Source organism: Myxocyprinus asiaticus, chromosome 39, assembly GCF_019703515.2.
Source record: "Myxocyprinus asiaticus isolate MX2 ecotype Aquarium Trade chromosome 39, UBuf_Myxa_2, whole genome shotgun sequence".
Classification (NCBI taxonomy): domain Eukaryota; kingdom Metazoa; phylum Chordata; class Actinopteri; order Cypriniformes; family Catostomidae; genus Myxocyprinus; species Myxocyprinus asiaticus.
The window spans coordinates 25,661,034-25,673,912 of record NC_059382.1 but is presented as its reverse complement, the minus strand read 5'-3'; the positions used below and the strand labels follow the sequence as shown (position 1 = coordinate 25,673,912).

At 38.7% G+C, this 12,879-nt stretch overlaps 1 protein-coding gene across 1 annotated transcript in view; it reads left to right on the top strand.

Moving 5' to 3' along the window:
- The window catches only part of LOC127429555 (nectin-3-like protein), a 70,542-nt gene that overhangs the window by 23,698 nt on the left and 33,965 nt on the right, over nt 1-12,879 (top strand). The gene's annotated exons all lie outside the window — the stretch shown is intronic.

The window sequence follows — 12,879 nt, the reverse complement described above, 5'->3', positions numbered from 1 at the left end:
ATCTCAAAATTAGAATACATCATAAGACCAATAAAAAAAACATTTTTAGTGAATTGTTGGCCTTCTGGAAAGTATGTTCATTTACTGTATATGTACTCAATACTTGGTAGGGGCACCTTTTGCTTTAATTACTGCCTCAATTCGGCATGGCATGGAGGTGATCAGTTTGTGGCACTGCTGAGGTGGTATGGAAGCCCAGGTTTCTTTGACAGTGGCCTTCAGCTCATCTGCATTTTTTGGTCTCTTGTTTCTCATTTTCCTCTTGACAATATCCCATAGATTCTCTATGGGGTTCAGGTCTGGTGAGTTTGCTGGCCAGTCAAGCACACCAACACCATGGTCATTTAACCAACTTTTGGTGCTTTTGGCAGTGTGGGCAGGTGCCAAATCCTGCTGGAAAATGAAATCAGCATCTTTCAGCAGAAGGAAGCATGAAGTGCTCCAAAATTTCTTGGTAAACGAGTGCAGTGACTTTGGTTTTCAAAAAACACAATGGACCAACACCAGCAGATGACATTGCACCCCAAATCATCACAGACTGTGGAAACTTAACACTGGACTTCAAGCAACTTGGGCTATGAGCTTCTCCACCCTTCCTCCAGACTCTAGGACCTTGGTTTCCAAATGAAATACAAAACTTGCTCTCATATGAAAAGAGGACTTTGGACCACTGGGCAACAGTCCAGTTCTTCTTCTCCTTAGCCCAGGTAAGATGCCTCTGACGTTGTCTGTGGTTCAGGAGTGGCTTAACAAGAGGAATACGACAACTGTAGCCAAATTCCTTGACACGTCTGTGTGTGGTGGCTCTTGATGCCTTGACCCCAGCCTCAGTCCATTCCTTGTGAAGTTCACCCAAATTCTTGAATCGATTTTGCTTGACAATTCTCATAAGGCTGCGGTTCTCTCGGTTGGTTGTGCATCTTTTTCTTCCACAACTCAACTTTCTGTTAACATGCTTGGATACAGCACTCTGTGAACAGCCAGCTTCTTTGGCAATGAATGTTTGTGGCTTACCCTCCTTGTGAAGGGTGTCAATGATTGTCTTCTGGACAACTGTCAGATCAGCAGTCTTCCCCATGATTGTGTAGCCTAGTGAACCAAACTGAGAGACCATTTTGAAGGCTCAGGAAAGCTTTGCAGGTGTTTTGAGTTGATTAGCTGATTGGCATGTCACCATATTCAAATTTTTTGAGATAGTGAATTGGTGGGTTTTTGTTAAATGTGAGCCAAAATCATCACAATTAAAAGAACCAAAGACTTAAACTACTTCAGTCTGTGTGCATTGAATTTATTTAATATACGAGTTTCACAATTTGAGTTGAATTACTGAAATAAATGAACTTTTCCACGACATTCTAATTTATTGAGATGCACCTGTATGTATATATATATATATATATATATATATATATATATATATATATATATATATATATATATATATATATATATTGAGGAGCAAATTTTTGTTATGAAATTGTTTATGTTTCCATTAGTGTTAGTTATTCATGTTTTTGAGACATTACAGACATTACAGCTGATTTTCTGTAAAGATGCTTTGGAAAAATGTGTATTGGGAAAAGCACAAATATTAAAAAAAACTATACAAATAAAAATTATTTGACTTGAATTTACTTTTATGTTACAAGGTTTTTTCTGCTTTGGCAACAAAATCTCAATGTTCTCTCTTTGCTCAAACAAACAAGTGATAGCCAGTGCTGAAGCATTTTACCAATCAGAAATTAGCATAATTAATTCTGATTAAAAGTAATGGCCAGCATCGTCCAATCACTGCCAATCACATTAAAATAAAATTTAGCATCATAAATTGGGTGAATTCAGTGAATATCTGTAAAGCCGCGGGTCCAGACGGCATTCCGGGCCGCGTCATCAGAGCGTGCGGGAACCAACTGGTTGGTGTTTTTACGGACATTTTCAACCTTTCCCTCTCTTTGTCTGTTGTCCCAACATGCTTTAAAACGTCCAGCATTGTGCTTGTACCAAAGCAATCCAAAATCACTTGTTTAAATGACTGGCGCCCTGTTGCTCTGACCCCCATCATCAGCAAATGCTTTGAGAGACTAATCAGAGATTACATCTGCTCTGTGCTGCCTCCATCACTGGACCCATTGCAGTTTGCTTACTGCAACAACCGCTCCACTGATGATGCCATTGCATCTACAATACACACTGCTCACTCCCACCTGGAAAAAAAGAACACTTATGTGAGAATGCTGTTTGTAGACTACAGCTCAGCATTCAACACCATAGTGCCCTCCAAGCTTGATGAGAAACTCCGGGCTCTGGGCTTAAACAGCTCGCTGTGCAGCTGGATCCTGGACTTCCTGTCAAGCAGACGCCAGGTGGTTAGAATGGGCAGTAACATCTCCTCATCACTGACCCTCAACACTGGAGCCCCACAAGGCTGTGTTCTTAGCTCACTCCTGTATTCCCTGTACACACATGACTGTGTGGCAACACACAGCTCCAATGCCATCATTAAGTTTGCTGATGATATGACGGTGGTAGGTCTGATCACTGACAATGATGAAACAGCCTACAGAGAGGAGGTGCACACTCTGACATGCTGGTGTCAGGAGCACAACCTCTCTCTCAGCGTCAGTAAGACAAAGGAGCTTGTCGTGGACTTCAGGAGAAGAGAAAGAGAACACAGCCCCATCACCATCAATGGAGCACCAGTGGAGAGAGTCAGCAGCTTCAAGTTCCTCGGTGTCCACATCACTGAGGAACTCACATGGTCCGTCCACACTGAGGCCATTGTGAAGAAGGCTCATCAGTGCCTCATCTTCCTGAGATGGCTGAGGACGTTTGGAATGAACTGCCACATCCTCACACGGTTCTACACCAGCACTGTAGAAAGCATCTTGACTGGCTGCATCTCCTCCTGGTACGGCAATAGCACCGCCCACAACCGCAAAGCCCTGCGAAAGATGGTGCGAACTGCCAGACACATCATCGGAGGTGAGCTTCCCTCCTTCCAGGACATATACACCAGGCGGTGTGTGAAAAAAGCTCAGAGGATCATCAGAGACTCCAGCCACCCGAGCCATGGGCTGCCCTCACTGCTACCATCAGGCAGGCGGTATCGCAGCATCAGGACCCGCACCAGCCGACTTCAAGACAGCTTCTTCCCCCAAGCAATCAGACTTTTGAACTCTTGATCTCTCACGATCAATATACATCAGCACTGCACTTTATTAATCTTATTATCTCACACTGGACTGTCATAAATTATATTCTCTTAACAACACACTGGCAACGGACTATCAACCGACAGCCTGAATGTCAATACAGTACAATACAACCTACTGTACATGTATTTTTATTGTATAATGTGTATTCTATATTGTGTGTATTGTATAATGTACATTGTATATTATTATTTGTATATTGTGTTGTGTGTAATTATGTGTATATTAGATTTTAAATTGTGTTGTGTAAATTTGATGTTTATTGTAAATTGGTATATGTCTCATCACTGTCACGACTGCTATGTTGCTCAGAACTGCACCCAAGAATTTCACACACTGTTGCACTTGTGTATATGGTTGTGTGACAATAAAAGTGATTTGATTTGATTTTTGATTTGAATTCTGAATCTATGTACTGATTACCATTGTACCAAGTCTATCAACCATGTTGAGTGGTGCAAACATCATCTGCAGCCTAAAACTGAACATTTGACTGGATGTTAGGAGTTAATGCACTTGGTTGCATAGGAAAGCTAGAGGATGCTCCCCTGCTCCCGTGCTTCCTATTTAGTGAATGACTTAAAGGAATAGTTCACCCAAAAATGAAAATTTGCTGATAATTTACATCCAAGATGTATCTGAGTTTCTTTCTTCATCAAAACAGAATTTAAGACTTTTAGGATTTCATTTCAGGCCTCCTCCTCTAAACAATGCAAGTGAATGTACTCCATTTTTTGACGGTCCAAAATGCATATTTAGGGTGCATCAAAATAATCTTTTTAACTACAAATGTTCACTTCCATACATTTCTGTGATGCGTGCTTATGAGAGGGATGACGTAAGCTCGTTGGTAAGGTCACGCATCACACGAAGGAAGAGTCAGGAAGCGCGTCATTGTTTACATTGTTTTTTTATTATTATTATTATTTGGAATTTTATTTTATATTGTGTTGAAATTGTTTTGGACTGTTTTGGTTTGTGAACATTGCTTGGTCTGTGCTCTGTGCAGGTTTCTATTGCAAATAATGATGCGCTTCCTGACTCCTCCACGTGACGCGTGACAAAACATTTAATCCAGCCATGTTGTTCTGAATGATAAAATTGCATACTGGCATTCGTTCAACTCATGTCATGACCATACAAAGGCAGTAAGGCTTGTAACTTTCAAAAGATATCAATGCAGGGATAGTAAGCAGGGATGTGACAGTTATGCATGAAGCACTTTGTAATGGAGCAGATTCCACCCTAGAGATGTCGCGAATATACGGTTTCACTATTAACTGAGATTAAAAATGTCATGGTAAATTTAACCGAAAGAATTTAAATTTATGGTTAAAAACTGTGAAATGTTTTGTTTACATGTGGCAAAAGTATTATATTTATAATATATAAATATATAATGTAAAATAGATATTCGGTATAAGCCTGAATGTGAAAACTTTAGTGCTTGTGCCTGGGTTGTTGGTGCAGCTATTACTATGGTTATGGATGGTATCCGAGTGGTGCTTGGCCAGGTGTCGCAGACTGAACGTGAACTTTCAATTCAAATGAAACTGGGGCAACACACAAACTCCAAAATATAAGAGAGGAATTCGATCTACCAAACTGATATCCACCAACTTAAATCAGCTGTTTGAGAGCATTTGAATGACCGAGGGTTACTGAAGACGACGGATATAAAACATGAAGACAGAAGTAATTTAAAGGTACACTTCCAACTAATGAGGCAGGATGTTCTACTAGCTGTCCAACAACAAACTAGTGAGTTTTTATGTTTTTAGATGTAGTGATTTTAAAGGGATGAATTGAGAGATGCATCTTTTTGCTGACAGCGTGCGGTACTTTTGTGTGTAGTAAAAATTCACACGCGGCATCCCTATTCCACCCACATAATTATGTTAGTAACTCATAAATTCATCCATCTACAAAACTTTCCAGATCAAATCATATTTTTATTTTTTTACAGAATAATTAGTGTAAGTGCTTTTAAAAATGACAAGCCTCACATTTCTGCTTTTAAATCCTCCAGAATGTGAAATTAGAAATATTTTCAAGTGGTAAATGTCGAAACATTCCTTTAATGCAAGCGTAATCACTAAGGTTTTGTGGCAGGATTCAGGTTCACTTTTCTACACAGATCCTAGACATGCCAAGATGAACATGTGCCATTTTTGGATGTCCAAACCGTGAAGCATACCACGCATTTCATCATGGTGTTACATATAGGTTTTGGAGGTTGTTTTCGCAGCCGACTGCAGGCCGATATTTTTGTCATTGTGTGTTTGTTTTGCTCCCCAGTGAGCACTGTAGGATTTGTTTGTAGAATGTATGTGTGTACGTGACAGGGCAGGGTTGGGAGGTCAGTGGTGGGCTGGCTGGCAGACAGGTGACAGCTGCTCCCACAGCCAGACTGCAGTGAAGTGGAGACAGCACAGGCTGTGTTGTTCTGCCCTAAACACAACAAACATGCACAGGGCAACCATAAACATAAAGCATAAATAACTTGCCAAACTTTCTCATACGAAAGGCTAATTGGGCCTAATTTGCCAAAGTCACATGATGGCCATTGTGTTTAGTTAGTAAACAGAGAAAGTAATAGTCCTGTAAAATTACTGCGAGGAGAGTACCTAACAATTCCACACAACAAATTCAAAACTATGTCCATATTTCCTTCTTGTTCATTGTCTCGTTATGGGGTGCACTAACTTCGGCCTTCACAGAAGCACAAACGGTTGTACATATGATCATAATTCATGTTAAATGTATTCTACATAAATTATATTATTTTGAAATGTACTTAAACTTAATGAACTGAAAGTCAGTAACTGTAATCCGATTACAAGAATTTAATATTTAATGTTTTTACTTTTTACTCTGAAGGTAATTAGATTACAGTAACATTACTTTTTAATCAGATTACACCCAACACTGGTCATGACACGTGACACGTTCTCTGGACTGTGCACGAAAATCAACACGACACTCCCATGCTTTTGTCTTTGCAGTGTAAAGGCGGTTATATATGGTTAAATAGATGCAAAAAAGAAAAGGCCAATAACAATTCATTATACAAATAATTATGCAATAGAAGTATACCAATGACAATTCAGTATAAAAACAGATGTAAGAAAGAAGATATTATTATGCAAATATTACAGCTGCTGTTGGTTAGATTTTAAATGGTGATGTCAATGAGAGAATATTCAGATTTTATTCTTAAATGTCTTAAAAAAAAAAAAAAATTTTTACAAAAAAATACAAATTATAGCTTCACCTTAGGTGAAAATTACACAAAACTAAGTTTGAATGGAGTCTGTAGGCTCCAGCACTACCCGCAACCCTACATAAGACAAGCGGTGTAATTACTATAAATAAGTAAATAAATTGATGCCCTATTTCTCAGGTCACAGATTGGGGTAAACATACAGGGCTCTATTTTCGTGAGCTCTAAGCACAGCGTTACGTGCAATTACCTTGCGCTACGTATCCAATTTTTGGGAGAACACTAATTCTAAGCTCACTTTTCATGCCAGCGAAAAAAAACAAGTTGGTGTGGATGGGTGTGGACTTTTAATGTGGATGGGAGTGTGTGCGCTATCTGTGGTTGTATGTGCGCAAACTGTGGGTGTATTTAATAAAGTGCCGCAACGTACAATTTGCTATTTTCCTGAGAAATAGGTCTTTACACTTAGACTTTTGAGAAGCATCTCTATTCTCAGCACAAAGTCTAAAATCAGTTCCTGAAAATCTGTTTGTGTTTCAGTAAATGAATTAAAATTTTAAAGCAAAATCGACTGGTAGAAGTGACGTGCATGCAAAAATCCACAGCCTAACCTTGGTGGCCGATACAATAACTGTTAATACTAGCTATGATTTGTGTGTCACTTGATCAATATAATTAATAATACTTACATTCTCTATAATTTAATGGAGCCTACATCCAAGTCCTGATGAGAACCACATTTTCCATGCAAATAAAAGGAGCGTGTCACTATCATAGAAATATGCCTGACATTCAACAAGGACGCAGATAATGCACAAAAGAATGTAAGATCATATTTCAATTCTTCTAATATATTGCATACAGCCCGTTTCACACAACCAACTTCTTATGAATCTGCTGTCTTTGTTTATATCGCTGGTGCTAGAATGGACTATATTATAGTACGCAGATGGTGCAATAACTGGAGAAAAACAGCCTAATGAAATTGCACTTTACCAAGCCCATTTGCACTTTGCGCAAACAATTTTGCCACACCCACATGCACCTAGACTTAGCGCATGCTTGCACGAAAATAGCAAAACTTCATGGCCATGCCAATTGACTTTGCACTAATGGTTTATTGCATAAGCTGCGCTTAGCACTAGTGCTCTTAAAATAGGCCCCATGACTAATGAAAGAGTAAAAATTATGCTGGCACCTCATGCATCCTAGTAAGAACTCTAAATCCCACAATGTTTACTTAAGTTTTGATGTTGCAACCCAACATCAAATGTCAGACCACATCTGAAGTTTGCCATATCTTAAGTTATTGTTGATAGTTGAGCACAATTTCAAGCTCTTTTCTCACAGTGATGGTTGTTATAACTATGTGATGTAATATTATAACCAAGTGATGGTTCTTGGCCAGAATGAACTACAGTGTGAACCAGACTTTATTCTCCTAATCAAAAGTCTGGCTCTGCACAACTAGGGATGCACTGGGTATTATTAGACCACCAGAAAATGTTGTTTAAAAGTTTGACAATGGGTATGATGTCATTTAGAACAAAATCTGGCCAAAAAAAAAAGTGTTTTTGAGTTTGGTGCAGTTTAGAGAACAAATAAACATGATTCAGGATGGTTACATCCAGGTGCTTCTGACTTAGCAGTCAGATGTATATAAAGGAGAACATACATCTCACACACCAGAGATTAGATTGGAAAACTCATTATATTTATGTACACAGCCACACTTCTTCAGGTATATCACTGTTAGACCTAACTTTGCTATATCAATAAATATAAGCAATCTTACAAGCTACAGCTCTGTGCAGAAACGTACACCCTCATATCTTAATGTTTAGAGACTAACAATAATTCTAAAATGCTCTTTGAAACAACAATAACAAAGGTTTAGGCTAGTGTTGGGTTACTTACTTTAATGGACGTAAACCTTCATCTAGAAATATTATTCAATATAAACTGAATAGAAGCACATCTCTGGAAAACTGAATAAAACAATGTTTTGAACCGGTTATACACATCAGACTAACACGTGATATTATATACACAAGAAAAGCAAGTGATCTGTCATTGACATTCAGACAAAACAATTATTAAAATCAATATTTAATCAGCGATTGACATCGCCTCATCTGCCATGATTTTTCCTTTGCCTCAAAACTCCAGTGCACTGTGATTGGTCATGAGGATCAGCAGCAGGGACTGTTGGGTAGTAGTCCGCTGTGGAGCTTGCACTGATGCGGGCTCAGCCAAAGGGCGCTTTGAGGGTGCAAAGGGAGCGCTCGTGAGCACCCCTCTGGTCGCGAAAATGCCAAATGGGACACCCTACGGTCTCGTGGACTTCGCAGGAATGCGCAAATGAAGGCCACGAGACCGCAAGTCCACATCAAGTGTGCCATTTGAGACAGGGCCTTAGTCAAGATCAGTCGACTTGAACACACTGGTGTGCAGAGTTGCCACCCTTTGCAGTAGTGTCAATGTTGTAAAGTATAAAAATACGTTTTCATGACGTGGATTCTTTTTACAAAAGTCACCATTAAGTACAATAACAGAGGGTAACCGGTGCGTATTATGACCACATAACGTATAGTGTGTTAGCATTATAAATGCAGAATGTAAACTTGTCAAATTACACTTTATTTACTGCATATACTGTATATGGTTAAAATATGGTTAAATATTGTTATGGTTAAAATGGCTTCTTTTACTGCTTACTTTTACCTATCTCATGTGGATTCTATTCATAGTATGAGGCATGTAGTCATTGATAACACTTTTTAATATCACATTGGTTTTACATGTAGTCTGTTGTCAGGAGAGCACGCGTCTCATATTTAAATACTCCTCTAAACACCGGCGCCAACAGCGTGGGTGGTGTTTGAATGTTCGCAACAGTATACCGTTGCTTGACTGTTTCGACTTTCTTTCTAGCTCTGAGTGAAGAACAAAGAAGAACTTTGCTGTGGGTGTATCGGAGGCTTTATTTGCTGCCTTTGACAAACCTCACGGAATGAAGTCTTTGAAATGGTTTGGAAAGATTATTGTCTGAGGTAGTAAGTAGCAAGTAAACAAGATATTATTGTGGCTTATCTAATTTTCGTGTTGCCATCGATTTCAGATTTATCTAGCCCTATAAGTCGCATAAAAAACATAACTATTGTAGTTTGTTTTACACGTTGGTCTGATGGCCTCTTTCTAAGTTAGCAGTTCTTGACCAGAATAAGCAAATATATGCACCAGACTTGTTGGACTTGGTTGTATAATAGTTGTAAAATCATTTATTTGATAGTACCTTCTACAGAAGCTAAATAGTCACATGAAGATCTCACAGGTAAGCTTGTGAACCATACACTGTTTGTGATTGACATAAATGATTCTTTAATGATCTTTTCAGTGTGAATTGAAATGGGTGATTCTCTGCTCTCAGCAAATTTGATATTTGAGAACTATCTCTCTCTCACTCCCTGTCTCCCTCTTTGTGTGTGTGGTGGTATTCTTGCAATTACAGGGTGGGCAGGGGAAAAGGCACAGGGAGAGCCTGTGCCCATACAGGCAAGATATAATAGCAGAGGTTTACCACTAGTATGCAGCTGCCAAGGTTTCAAAATATCAGCCACTATTTAGTACCTTCATAGACCCACTTTTTTATGACATGGTCTCGTATACTCAGCCTTTGTATTTTAAATAGTACAGCTTTACCTTTTGACTGTTTTGAATGGTATGAATAGTTCATTTGTACAAGCAGCATTGAATGCTGTCACTGCTTTTTAAAGGGAGGAAAGCTTAGCATCCCGATTAACTATTTTTCCATCTGATATGCAGCAATTTGTGGGTTTTAATGACTGAGGAGATTTATATTTTGACTGGTCAGTTTTTCTCTCAGAATGTGTTTTGCACAACTCTATTTCTATAGCCTATAATTTTTCTGTGTTTTCCAGTGATCTTCATGGAGACGTGTTCTTTTGATTTGATTTTCGAACACCATGATTTCCTGCACGAGACTAAGCTGCAAAAACTAGTATGTTGTTGTTTACTATTTAAGATTCACTTTTAACACCTCCAAGCCTTGATCTGTGCTGAGAAATATTGGAAATTATTATTAAGCCTTGATGCATTTGCTTGATTAAGCCAAAGTGTACAACAAATAATAAAAAATAAAGTAAATAATGGTGATTAAATAAAAAAAAAATAAAAATAAAAAAAAATAAAAATATATATATATATATATATATATATATATATATATATATATATATATATATATACATAAACAGTAATACAATTTAAATCGTAGCCCAGCAGGCAAGCTGCCGCAAGTCACATTGATCAGCCAGATGTACCATTGGTTGAGCCACGCTGGTCAGAATACTCAAACCAATGGAGCAATGTTTTGATTTAGCCTAATCATTTACTCACCCTCATGCCATCCCAGATGTGTATGACTTTCTTTCTTCTGCAGAACACAAACTAAGATTTCTTTGAAGAATATTTCAGCACTGTAGGTCCATAAAATGCAAGTGAATGGTGACCAAAACTGTGAAGCTCCAAAAAGCACATAATGGCAGCATAAAAGTAAGCTGTTAGACTGCAGGAGTTTTATCCATGTCTTCTGAAGTGATCCAATCAATTTTGGATGAGAACAGACCTATATGTATATACTGTATATATTTTTGGAGCTTCAAGATTTTGGTCACCACTCACTTGCATTGTATGGACCTACACAGCTGAGATATTCTCCTAAAAATCTTTGTTTGTGTTCTGCAGAAGAAATAAAGTCATACACATCTGGGATGGCATGAGGGTGGGTAAATATTTGTGAGAATTTTCTTTTTTAGGAGAACTGTTCCTTTAAAGCTTAATAGGAACCCGTATTTGAGTGATCAACTAGCCTATCTCCATCTCTTCCCTCCACCTTTATTTAATCAGGCTCATCTATTGTAATCGTAACTGCTAGCTCATTAGAAAATCATGTTTACATGTTTCAGAAAATAACTCCAGTGTGTTCAAATAAACATGCAAAAGGCACATACGCAGATTAAAGAAAACCATTAAACAGTAAAAAAGCTCCCAAATTGGCTGTTGGTGTTTTTCATCTTGTTCCAGAGGCTTTTATTAGGCAAGGTGCTCAGATGGTTAATGGAAAGGACAGTAAGAGCGTCCTGCGGTGTGATGCAGGGGTCTGTATGCTGCTCATTATGAATGTGAAGCACAGGCTGTGTGGCACAGCACTCGCAGACTGCAGCAGTTCAGAAGGAAGGCCTCCTGCATGGGGTGTAATTATGGCTGGGGAAAACACAAGCCCTCATTATCTGCCTTACTAGATCTCCCACTACTGTACTTCAGTTACAGTATGACCTTTCAAGGGTTCCTCTGATGGAAGTGATGTCAGCAAGATTAGACAGATGGAGCTGGTTAAGCCCACATAAAGTTTGAAGTGATTCACAATAACAATATAAAAATAGAATATAAGAATATACAATTTTTTTGTGAGATTTTCCTTGTTAGGGCTGGGTCGTATAGGGGTATATACCGTGTGACGATTTAAATGTGTCACCTGGTTGAGATTCTGCGATTTTGTTTCTACGGTGATATTCTCGCTAAGGAACAGATAAAAAAAGTCATCAACACTATATCCAACAGTGTAGTTTTTAGTGTATACACCTTTATTGATTATAATGGGAGAGGTTTTGTATAGACGCATTGCAAAGCGCCACTCACGTCCTATTTAGTAACAGTAGGTTGTTTACAGTTGTCAAGCGAAGTTACAACTTGGTGCAGTGAAGACCCAGTGTATTTAATTGATTAGTACATTGATTCCCCCTTGTGTTTGTTGAGGGTTTTCATATAAATTGAAGGGCTTGTCATCTTATTTTAAATAGCCAATATAGGCTTTGTTTACGTCACAGCCACAAGCCATGATTTGCTACTTTCTTGGCTGTTGCAGGTGGTATCAGGAGGAGGGCCATTCTAAGCATTTGTTCATAAAAATATCATGAATATTTTGGTCTGTTTTCCCAAAAGATAAAGACGTTAAATGTGTCTATCTGCTAATAGTGAATTTAGTCAACATTTAGGTGTACACTAACATATAGGGTACCTCAAAGCTAACACACATGGGCTAAAAGCCACAAAACTCTCTGTAACAAAGTTCAATGGAAAGGAGGAGGCGAGAACCGGCTTGAGAACATAAACAATATTTTAATAATAAAATAAACCAAAAGACACACACCCACAGGTGTCAGACAGCTGCCCATAACTCTCTCTCTCTGTCGCACTGCCGTCTCTGGTCGCCTTTATCCCTCTCATGCTTCATCAGTCTAATTAGGGGCCGGGTGTGCGGAATCACGACCCGGCCCCGCCCTCCGCCCTGCCATACTCTCATTTTGAATTCATGCAGTCTTTAATATAGAATTAAAATGATGTTTGTCACAGATGTTTGTA